The following is a 12,302-nucleotide window of genomic DNA, read 5'->3' on the forward strand; positions in this document are numbered from 1 at the left end:
GCATTTTGGAAGTTCAAGCTCGGGGCACCATATCAGTCCATTATATGAAGAAAAATCCTGAAATGTTTTTCTCAAAAAACTATTTTTTGCCTGCAGTGTCACCCCTTAATGAAATGTGAACTGCTTTGGATAAAAGTGTCTACCACATCCAAACCAAATGGTTCCAAATAGTTTGGCGATTTTATGTTCTGAAGGCCCATTCACACCAAGAATGATAACTATAACAGTAACTATACTTTCAAACAAATATCTAGCATGCTAAATATCTGGACTGGTCTGCTGACTCCTGTCAGGTGCAATGATAGCCTCAGGGGCAGTGTGCCAACATACACTGCCGTTGCAACCAGATTGGATGTCATTGGATGACAGAGTTGTTAGCTCGTGTATTGTGTGACCCCCTGTTACAGATCATTTAGATAGTGTCATGTAGTGTGAACACCACAGCGACTTGACAGACGGGAAGTTATGTAGTCTGAAAAGCACAGTGATCTGCCGACATGTAAAGTCAATGGTTTTATTGTTCATTAGCTGAAAAAGATCATTCTGAAAGTGATTCCAACAATATCATTTATCTGTGCCTTTATTGTGATAGCTGTGCTGTTGGTGTGGATTCTGCTATTCTTTAATATAGAGAACGAGTTTTAGAATTATATCTTTTGCATTATCCTTATTATGGTGTGAACAGGCCTTAAAGGAGAAGTCCACTCCGTTCAAAACAACAATTTACAAATAATGTACTCACCCCCTTGTCATCCAAGATGTTCATGTCTTTCTGTCTTCAGTCATAAAGAAATTCTGGTTTTTGAGGAAAACATTTCAGGATTTTTCGTCATATAATGGACTTTAATTGTGCCCCGATTTTGAACTTCCGAAATGTAGTTTAAATGCAGCTTCAAAGGGCTCTAAAAATGTAGATACTTTTTAAGCACAAAAGCTCGCGTAGCACAGGCTCTCGGATGCGCGCCCACGGGTCGTTCTTGAATGATTCGTTCATTTTGAACAAATCTTTAAAGTGACTTGCGAAGAACGAGTCGTCTCGGGGAGTGATTCGTTCAGTCGCGCATGCACAACATCCAATTAGGTTCTGTACTGGAATTAGTTCACCTGTTTCGAGTCTTCGGGTTTTTCGAGTCGTTCGTTCATCTTATGGGGCTGTCACGTGATGCTGATTTTGCTAAAATTAACGAAATGACTCAAAAAAAGATTTGTTCATTTTGCTGAACCAGACTCAAAAGTCCGAGTCAGTAAAATGATCCGTACTTCCCATCACTACTACGAATCACGTCTAAGTTTATTGTCTGTGCAGAGTATAGCGAAAAACTCCATCTTATTCTTTCCTACAACTTCAGAATCGACACTTTGTACCTTTCTGTTTGTAAACAGCGTTTGACTTACTTGCACTTTCTTAGTCTTTGCGCGTTCGCTTTGTAAACACTGGGTCTGTAGATCCGCCTACGTTCCGCATGACCTTTCGACATGATTCAGTAGTAGCACATCCCAGAACCTGTGCATGTATACACATTTTAATTTTTCGAAAAAAATGACTGATCGCTTTGCTAGATAAGACCCTTCTTCCTCGGCTGGGATGGTTTAGAGCCCTTTGAAGCTGCATTTAAACTACATTTCGGAAGTTCAAAATCGGGGCACAATTGAAGTCATTTATATGAAGAAAAATCCTGAAATGTTTTCCTCAAAAACCATAATTTCTGAAGACAGAAAGACAGAAAGACATGAACATCTTGGATGACAAGGGGGTGAGTAAATTATTTGTGAATTGTTGTTTTGGAAGTGAAGTTCTTCTTTATGACTCTTATTTTGATGTTTGTTTGTTCCATTGTTCCTGTGTATAGTCCCTGTTTTCCTAAATTTCTAAGTATGCCCTTATTTGTTTCCATGGTTAATGAATTTGCTCATCAGTAGATCTTCAGTTCAGGGTAGGTTATTGTTTTAGTGTTACCAAAGGTATTTTGGTTGTGGGGGTTTTCTTGGACCAGTACTCTTTTGGATTATCTTCTTGCCCCTGTGCCTGTTGTTACCTACTGTTTGGACTGTGTTCGCCACTCCCCTCCTCACCATCTCTCTTGTTCTGTCAGTCATTCCGTTAATAAACCATTAACACTCATTATGCATTTGAGTCCTCCTTCAGATATCGTGACACCCACTTTTGATGCAAGGCCTCATAGGGCATAGGAAACTTGTGAATTAAAAGCTGCTGATATAGACTGCTATATCTTCTCATACAAGCACAGAACACGCATTAGTTTGCAGTGGGCTGTAGTCTGTGCAGTATGTTCAAGTGCAGCTTTTTGTCCAGGCGCTGCCGATGCGAGGCGACAACATTAAACAAGCTTTAAAGTTGGCTTGGTGTGTCCTGGCCTTAAATTACTAGTTTCAAGGTACAAGAAGGTACAAAGGTGTCCCTTTGGGTACTGCCCCAAGCTGTTGTGCTTTTTGTGATAGGGCATCTAACCAGATACATTTTCTTTATCCAGGATCCTAGGCCAGGGGTGTCCAAACACAGTCCTGAAGGACCACTGTTCTGCAGAGTTTAGCTCCAAACCCAAATAAACACACCTGACCCAGCTAATTAAGGTTTTACTAGGCATACTAGAAACTTCCAGGCAAGTGTGTTGAAGCAAGTTGGAGCTGAACTATGCAGGACAGTGGCCCTCCAGGACAGAGTTTGGACACCCCTGATTTAGGCCACCCTCCTATGATGATCCCATTTAGCATGAATGATTGTTTGGCTTTGTGCAGTTCCCAAAGCATAATTCTTTCTCAACTCTCTTGCTCCTCCGGCATGACCACAGTCATCAGGCCAGCCAGTTCAGGATTTGCGTTCTATGTCATTGTGGCTCAACTGTGGTTTGTTAATCCCCTGGCTTCACTGTGGATTTCCGGACCTTTGGCTGTGCCTCTGATTATTTTCCTGTTTTGAATAAAAATGTTGCAATAAAGATCCACATCCACTACGTCTCCTTCATTTCCATCACAGTGTTAAAGAATGTCCCACAAAAAATAGATCTTGCAGCTGTTAAGCTCATGCTCTTCATCCAGGACAATCACTCCCTCAAGTATCACATCAGCATGTTCCTCAGTCTACCTAATTAACCAGGTACATTTTCTTCTGGTTCCACCTGGGTCCTCCATCCCACCAGCTCCACCTTGGTCTTCAACACTGTCAGCTATGCTTCAGGCTTCCAGTTCCTCAGCTCTGCTGTAATATTTTGCCCTGAGACTCCCTGGGTTCACCACTAGATGGTGTAATTTCAGTCCCAGATCACTCTTCCTTTGTTAGAGGCTTGTAGTACTCATACCTGTATTAAATCAATCCTAATGACCAGCCGTACTTAAATGTCACGCACTGCCTGTTGTTCTTGTGCAGTCTTGATATCTGCTTGAGTGTGATGTTGCCAAGGATTTTCCTTGTGGCATATTCCTGTAAAATGCTGCCTAAGGCTGTTGTAATGTTTTGGTTTTGTTTTGCTTTTCTACAGCTTAAGTAATGATCTCTAAGTGTATTAATTAATTTGGATTTAGCTTCTTTCAATAGTGGATTGCTCAGCACCAATGACATACACACGTAGAATGGACGTAGAATTAGGGGGCAAGGGACGCTAGAGACATGTCCCTACCAATAATTAGTGACTGCCAAACAGTCCCTAGAAATAATTGTGATCCTTTAAATATATGTTTTATATATATATATATATATATATATATATATGTGTGTGTTTTTTTGTTTGTTTTTTGTGTGTGTGTGTGTGTGTGTGTGATTTTGGATGCATCTGAAATAGGGTTTATGTCCCCACCAATGTCAAAAGCAAACCTACGACCTTGTTTTTTTTTTTTTTTTTGTGGCCATGGGGGTTCATTGTTTAGTTTAATTAGTTTATTGGTTAGGTTTTATGAAGGGTCTCTTAAAAATTGTGGTTATAAAAACATAAAATAAACATTACGTTTAATAATGAAGTGATAATGATGGTGGGGCAACAAGCACTGAAAAAAATATGTACAGTGTGCTCTGAGCAAACCCGACTTCCTCTGCTTTATGTGGGATTTTTTTTTTTAGAGCTCTGCAGTAGACTTCATCTTCACTGCTGAGTGGGTGGACACATTATATTTGACTGTTTTAATCAAGTCAACATGAAGATCATTCGGCTTCAGCTCTGTGAGTTTATAACATGAATGAATGAATATTCTTACATACGCTTCATAAAACCTTTGGGTGTTATTTATGATGCATGTTTATTTTTTATCTCACAGATTTTTTTGTCTGTTGTCAAGCTGCAGTTGCAAATCAGCTAATTGAGTTGGGGCAAAATGTGAGCATAAACTGTGATCTGGATGAAAATGATGTTTATTGGATTTTACAGAAAACACCCGATCCTCCAACAGTAATTCTACGATCAATGTCAGCTACACCATCACCTTTTTACTTCAATAACACATTCAGAAACAAATATTTACTGCAATTTAAACACCGTCTGGTTATAAATAATGCCACTGTTGATGAATTAGGAGTTTATTACTGTATGAACACAGCAAAACAACCAAAATTCAGCCACAGCACTAGACTAGGTAAGTACATTTGCTTAACCATATTGATGATCCATCATTATTTCTCCTATTATTTAATTTATCATTCACTTCTTAATTTTTTTTAAACATTTATAAAATCTTAAAATCTCACACAGAGATGAGTTTACGATAGATATTAGGTTCTGATGTTTGAAACTGCAGTGATTATGCTTCAGTGGAGACTGACTGTTTTTACTGTAACTTTGTACATTTTCATTACAGTATCAACTCAACTAACTGAGTGTCAAAATCATACAGTTGTGGAGTTTATTGATCAAAATAAGACACAATGGCAGATTGTTAGCATAATATTTGGTCTGCTGTTTGTGGTTTTGTTCCTTGTGCTGATCGGTAAGTTGTTGTTCTGACTTTTGACACTTTGACTTTTTTTTTTTTCTTTTTTTGCCATTAATGTAACTTAACTGTATAGTTACAAAAAAAGTATGACTTTTAGTAAATATTTAATCTGATTGAATCATTATTCCATTTTTAGGACTATTAAAAGCATTTGCTCTTAGAAATAGAAGATCTCCAGAAAGTCCACGGCAACTTCAGATGCAAGTTATAGAACCGCATCAGGAACCAGACCAGTTACAGGTAAATTATGTGAAACCAACAGCATAACAAAATTTTTTTTATTGAGGATTCTGTCTGACCTGTTATTCCAGTATTAACATTGAATAACATTTATTTTGGTTCAGGAACAGCTCAGGCTGAAATGTTCATACTGTTTTCTTCATTGCTCTTTCAGTACGCGGAGGTGGAATTTTCCAAACTGCGAAAAAAAATTCGGTCTAGCCAAGTCAACAGCACCTATGCTGCTCTAAACCTCCCGAAGTCAAGAACGCATGAGTATGACTGATTTTTTACTTGTTTATTGAAGTTTATGCAACCATGGGACTTCTAAAGACAGTACGTTTGGAAACTCGCACAGAGAGATTTAACTAGCAACTCTGAAGAGCTTAAACAAACAAAAAAAAAAAAATGTACTTAATTTGATAATATAATTGTGATTTGTTTTTATTATTGTATTGTTTTGTATTTCTCTTTAGAAAAAGGAACAGCTTTTTTTCTGACAATATGTCAGAAATATTATATACTCAAATATATACTCAACTCATATACTCAATATGTCAGAAAATAAATATGTCCGAAAGTAATATTTTCCTTGCATTCAAAATATTTCGATTTTTCATTAATAAAAATGAAAATCTTGTATGTATATTTCAAAAAATATTATACAATATACAATATTGTACATACATACAGATATATAGCTGCCTTTATATTTGTAGGATAGAAAAATCTTTGTTTTGTCAAGATGCTTTAATTCATGTCTGTATCAATCAGTATGTATAAAAAAGTAAACAGTATGGGTTAAAAAGTCTGTTCATAAAATCTGTTATTGTTAGTCAACAAACTGAAATTCCGTGGCTTGTCAACCTACTTTCACTTAAGGTTTTTTTTTTCTTTGTGTTTTAACATGAACGTGTAAAGAGTCTGTCTGCGGTGTCTGTTCAGGTGTTTAAAATGTGTTTTGTATTAAGAAAGTCTCCATGTATATTCAGGAATCAGAAATAAAATGTGAAAACAAATTAATGGCATTACTATTTTCTGGATGTAAAAATATATAAAACAAATGTAAAAAAACAAAAAACAAAACAAATGTATGCTATTAATGATACTTGCTCATGAAAACAACATTTTGTTATATATAACCTAGAAAAAACACATATATATATAATAATTATTATTTATTTTTATTTATTTATTTTATTTATTTATTCATTTTTATGAGGAAACGGGTAGGTTTTCTTTTCTTTTCTTTTTGTTCAGTGGTGTCAGTGGTGTTGTAAAAAACAAAATAATAATTAAATTTTTAAAAATTTAGAAATTAACTTGTAAGATCTTTGTTATTTTCTGTTACGTTATACCAGAGATGTAACAATTACCAGTCATTGTATAAATTATATAATACTTCCTTGAGTAACAGTACATTTTGCTGTAGTAAAAATAACAATTAGTCTATGAAATTTCAACACATTTTAAAAACACTACTGATAATAGATAGATAGATAGATAGATAGATAGATAGATAGATAGATAGATAGATAGATAGATAGATAGATAGATTTTGTGTTTATATATCTAAAATATTTCAAGCTGCAAAATGTCGGTAAACTTATGTGAAGTGCTAAACTGAAACCAGACACGTTTCGCTGGTTGGCCAATTAACAGCCAATGATAAACAGCGTCTGTCACCTTTGCCTCCAGTAGAGGTTTTCTAAAACCTTTATACTTGTATGTATCTCAGTTCTCATAGTTTTCTTAACCTCAAATGGAAACAGCAGAACACTCCTGTACTTCATGACATTATGCTCTTTGTCTGTATATCTAAACAGGAGATGTGTGTCACTGACTGACTGTTTTTTTTTGTGCTCCAGCCTGGTGCTGCTTCATTGGTAACTTCCTGTTTGGTGGCAATATAAGGAGGCCATTTTCAAACAGGAAGTTGCGAAGTATTGTTTTGCTCATGTGGACTCTACCAAGCGGTTTTCCCTGTTTTTGTCTTTTCACGGTTTTGTTTCATGATCATAGTTTTGTCTTTGTTTTTGCCACAGTTTTGCCATAGTTCTGTCTGGTTTCATTTCCTTGTTTATTTGTTACTTTTCGGACTGCTCTCTTTGGTTTTGGACTCTACCTGTTTATTGGATTTACGCTCTCACCTTGCCCTGGATATTACTGTTTGTTTGGTTATCGACCCTGCCTGTCTTGACTTCGATCTGTTAATAAAAGCTTGCAATTGGATCTTACACGCTTCTTACGAGTCCTCATTACAGAATACTTCGCCTACCAAAGATCCAGCTGCTTTCTCAGACACAGATCAAACCATGGGTCCAGCATCATGCCTCATCAGTCTCCGCCAAGGTAACCTGTCTATAGAAGATTATGTTGTGGTCTTTTGCGAACTGTGTCATAAGGTGGATTTCAATGATGTGGCACTCAAGGACATTTTTCGTAACTGATTAAACAATCCGATTCGTTCTGGCCTACCTGGAGGGAAAATTCACTGGTCGTTAGAACAGTACATTGACTTTGCCCTCTGGTTGGCTGGATCGCCATTTACTGTGGGGGTAGCTGATGAGGAACTGCTATTCCCCAGTATCAGCCAAACCTGTGAATTTTTCAATCATGTCTGGAATTATTCAAGTCACGTCAGAGGCCTATCATGCCAAGCCACAGCCTGTTCACGTCACGTCTGCCAAGCCAAAACCTGCTCACGCCATGCCTGCCGCTCCAGGGCCTGCTCACGCCAACCTGTCATGGCCGCCCATCCAGGGCCTGCACCTGTCATGGCCGCCCGTCCAGGGCCTGCACCTGTCATGGCCGCCCGTCCAGGGCCTGCACCTGTCATGGCCACCCGTCCAGGGCCTGCACCTGTCATGGCCGCCCGTCCAGAGTCTGCACCCGTCATGGCCGCCATCCCTGAGCCAGTCCACAAGATGGCCACCATCCCAGAGCCAGTCCACAAGATGGCCACCATCCCCAAGCCTGTTCACAAGATGGCTGCCCCCGTCTGAGTCCCCGGCCAAGATGGCTGCCACGCCTGAGCTTCATCAAATCAAAATCATCTCACCCAAATCTCATCTCGCCATGTCTGCTGCACCCAAAACAAATCAAGTGATGCCTGATCCTCCAGTGTCAAGTCAGGGCTACACTTTCTGTGCCAAGTCAAGATACAGCTGTTCTCCATGAGCCAAGCCAAGATACAGCTGTTGTTCTCCATGAGTCAAACCAAGATACAGCTGTTCCCCACGTGTCAAGCCAAGACACAGCTGCTGTTCTCCATGAGTCAAGCCAAGACACAGCTGCTGTTCTCCATGAGTCAAGCCAAGATACAGCTGTTGTTCTCCATGAGTCAAGCCAAGATACAGCTGTTGTTCTCCATGAGTCAAGCCAAGTCACAGCTGTTTCCCACGAGTCAAGCCAATTCACAGCTGTTCCCCATGAGTCAAGTCACGTTACAGCTGTTGTCTTTGAGTCAAGCCATGTTGTTCCTGAGTCAAGTCACATTACAGATGTTGTTCCTCAGTCAAGCCATGCTGTTTCTGAGTCAAGTTGCAGCTGTGTTTCCCGAGTCAAGTCAAGTTTCCAAGTCAAGTTACAGCTGCGTTACCTGAGTCAAGTTTCCGAGTCCATTCAGGTCGCGGCTGTTGTTCCAGAGTCAAGTCAAGCTGCAGCTGTTGTTCCAGTGTCAAATCAAGATAAAACTGTTTCCTGTGTCAAGTCCGGTCAGAGCTGCTCTTCTGAAGTCCAATCAAGTTACAGCTATTGCTCCTGTGTCAAATAAAGCTAGAGCTGTAGCCCTCAAGTCAAGCAAAGTCACAGCCATGATTCCTGAGTCAAGTAAAGTCACTACTGAACTTCATGAGCCAAGCCAAGTTACAGCAGATCTTAATGAGCCGAATCAAGTTGCTGCTGTTATTCCCGAGCCAAGTCAAGCCACCACTGACCTTCATGAACCAAGTCAAGCCACAGCTGATCTCCCTGAGTCAAGTCACGGCAGGCCTCCCTGAGTCAAGTCAAGAAACTGCTGTCCTGCCAGAACCTAACCAGGTCCCCTCTGACTTTCCAAAATCACATCACATCTCAGCTGATCCCCTAGAGCCTCTTCATATATCCACACTCCCAAGCCATAAGTCCACAGCATCCACACCCTCAAGGCCAACAGACATCCCACTATCTACAGTGCTGCCGGTAATGGCTGTTGCCATTTTCAGTGTGTGGGCTGCACACTGTGCTCCAGAGGTCTCGTCCGCCCAGAGTCTGCTCCAGAAGCCTCGTCTGCCCACAAGTCTGCTCCAGAGGCCTTGTCTGTCCACGAATCTGCTCCAGAGGCCTCGTCTGACTGCGAGTCTGCTCCTGAGGCTTCCTCTGTCCACGAGTCTGCTCCAGAGGCCTCGTCTGTCCACGAGTCTGCTCCAGAGGCCTCGCCTGACTGCGAGTCTGCTCCTGAGGCTTCATCTGTCCACGAGTTCGCGCCTATACCTCCTGAGGTGTCAGCTCACACTGTAGATCCTCCTAAGGAGGTGGCGTCCATTTCTGAACTCACTGCCACGTCTGCCCAAGAATCTGCGCCCATGCCTCCAGAGGTGTCAGCATATGCTGTGGATCCTCCAATGGAGGCGGCGTCCTCCCATGAACTCTCTGCCTGTCATGTCACAGCCAAGGAAATCGTCCGTGAACACACCACTCTGCTATGGCTGTCACTGATTCCACTGTGGATATCTCTGCTCCTGTCTGCTCTACCTGCTCTGCCTGCCTCGCCATGGCTTCCTGTTCTGCCTGCTCTGCCTGCCTCGCCATGGCTTCCTGTCCTGCCTGCTCTGCCTGCCTCGCCATGGCTCCCTGCTCTACCTGCTCTGCCTGCCCCACCATGGCTTCCTACTCTGCCATTGCTCCACGGCCCAGGTCCTCCAAGGTTACATTGTCTGCCACAGTTCCACGGTCCAGGTCCTCCAGTGCTTCACTGTCTGCCACTGCTCCATGGCCCAGGTCCCCCAGTGCTTCACTGTCTGCCACTGTTCCATGGCCCAGGTCCTCCAGTGCTTCACTGTCTGTCCCTGCTCCACGACCCAGGCCCACCTCCTCTGCACGGACCTGGCCCCCCATCCCACCCCCTGTTTCTGTTTCCCCACCCTCCTGGACTGTTGTTTGAGCGCCAGGGGTCGCTCCTGGGGGGGGGACACCAGCAGAAGGAGCCCTCACCCACTGACTGACTGTTGTTGCTCCCTCTGCTGCTTTATTGGTAACTTCCTGTTTGGTGGCAATATAAGGAGGCCATTTTCAAACAGGAAGTTGTGAAGAATTGTTTTGCTCATGCGGACTCTACCAAGCATTTTTCCCTGTTTCCTTTGCCCTGTTTTTGTCTTTTCACGGTTTTGTTTCATGATCATAGTTTTGTCTTTGTTTTTGCCACAGTTTTGCCATAGTTCTGTCTGGTTTCATTTCCATGTTTATTTGTTACTGTTCGGACTGCTCTCTCTGGTTTTGGACTCTACCTGTTGGTTGGTTGGTTACCTATTGGATTTACGCTCTCGCCTTGCCCTGGATATTACTGTTTGTTTGGTTATCGACCCTGCCTGTCTTGACTACGATCTGTTAATAAAACCTCGCAATTGGATCTTACACGCTTCTTACGAGTCCTCATTACACTGCCAACAGTGGCACAAGCCTTGTGGACTTACAATGGCTACTGCATGTCAATTAGGTCCACAAAACTGTCCCATTTGTCAGTTTAGCTTTCAGTAGTGTGCTCCTAAGCCCCCCTTTTGCGGCTGCTGTGTGTGCCCTCAATGTACTGTTTCATGAGCCCACACTGAGGCAAGCCCTGCAGCATACATCTACCCGATAGTCAAAGCAGCATAACATCACAAAAGTGTAGACTCTGCTGCAAAGGCTTGGGTGCTATTTGGGACAGGGCCAGTATCAAGATCTGGTAATGTGAGACTAGTAAAAGACAGTTGAACACTGAAACCTCCCTTAAATCTAAGCTTTGAAAATTAAAATGAAATATGTATATGTTCCCCAAAATGTTTCCCATGAAAATAAAGTCTTCATGCCTTAAAATGGCTTGAATTTAACTTTACACCCTTACCTCATTCAGTATATGTAGATGTATGAAAATGCAAATCAGCCCCTACCTTCATTTAATCATGCCAGTTCGGATCTGCTCCACTTTCACACAGTTAGCGGAAGTAAACTCTAGCAAACGCTATACACACGGCATTTGGACAAATGCTTATTGCTATGTCATTCATTGCTGTTTTAAGAATGAATCCGTAAGTGAGTTTAAATTCTGAATGGATTATATATAGCCTAGAAAGCATGCTCCATTTATAATCAGTGAAAAGCTTGCACTCATATTAGTTCATTGCAATCTCATTTCATTTTAATCAACGAATATCTACACTGCACAGTTAAGTAATCTCTGATTTACATTGCGTCTACACCTTGTTTGTCCTAAAGAGAGGATTTATAAGCTTGAATATACAGTAACCTTCATGCTATGTCGTAATTACCTAATTCCAAGATGAAGACACGTGACATTCTACTCTGAATTATGTGTTTTTATGGCAACACTATCAATGCCAAAGCCTTCACGTGCTCCAGAATTTGCAGCTTGTAAGCTTGGAATGTTCTGAGAGCTATGACCTGGACCATGTTCAAGTACCTCCCGACAGCCGCCAGATTCATTTAGGTGTACTTTGGTGCTACCTCTGATTCCAAGAATATGGGCTGCTTCTGATCTTGGAATTATGGTAATTGACCCTTCGCAAACAGCTTGACTGACAGGCAATCTGACCAGTCATAACACCAAATTCACCATTCTGTCCGACAAGCAAATCAGACAGTAGATTGACTTCGGTGGACTTAAACTTGAAACTTGAAACTTGTGTGTATTGATGTCTTTCAGCGGTTGAAATAAAATACGTTCTGATATTCATTCATGTGTTTTTCTTTTTTTTTTTTTCTTTTTTTTTCTTTAACCCTTAAATGCATACCTTGGGTCTTTAGCGACCCGGGACGTCATTCACTACCCTCTCCCACCTCCATTTTTTAAAATTAGACATCAGCTTTCTTAGTATTCCTCAATCTATTCATTATTAACAATATAACAAGATAAAAAAATAACAAAATTGAAAAGAATGTCTGTTTTC

This window comes from Labeo rohita, unplaced genomic scaffold (assembly GCF_022985175.1).
Source record: "Labeo rohita strain BAU-BD-2019 unplaced genomic scaffold, IGBB_LRoh.1.0 scaffold_71, whole genome shotgun sequence".
NCBI classification, from domain to species: domain Eukaryota; kingdom Metazoa; phylum Chordata; class Actinopteri; order Cypriniformes; family Cyprinidae; genus Labeo; species Labeo rohita.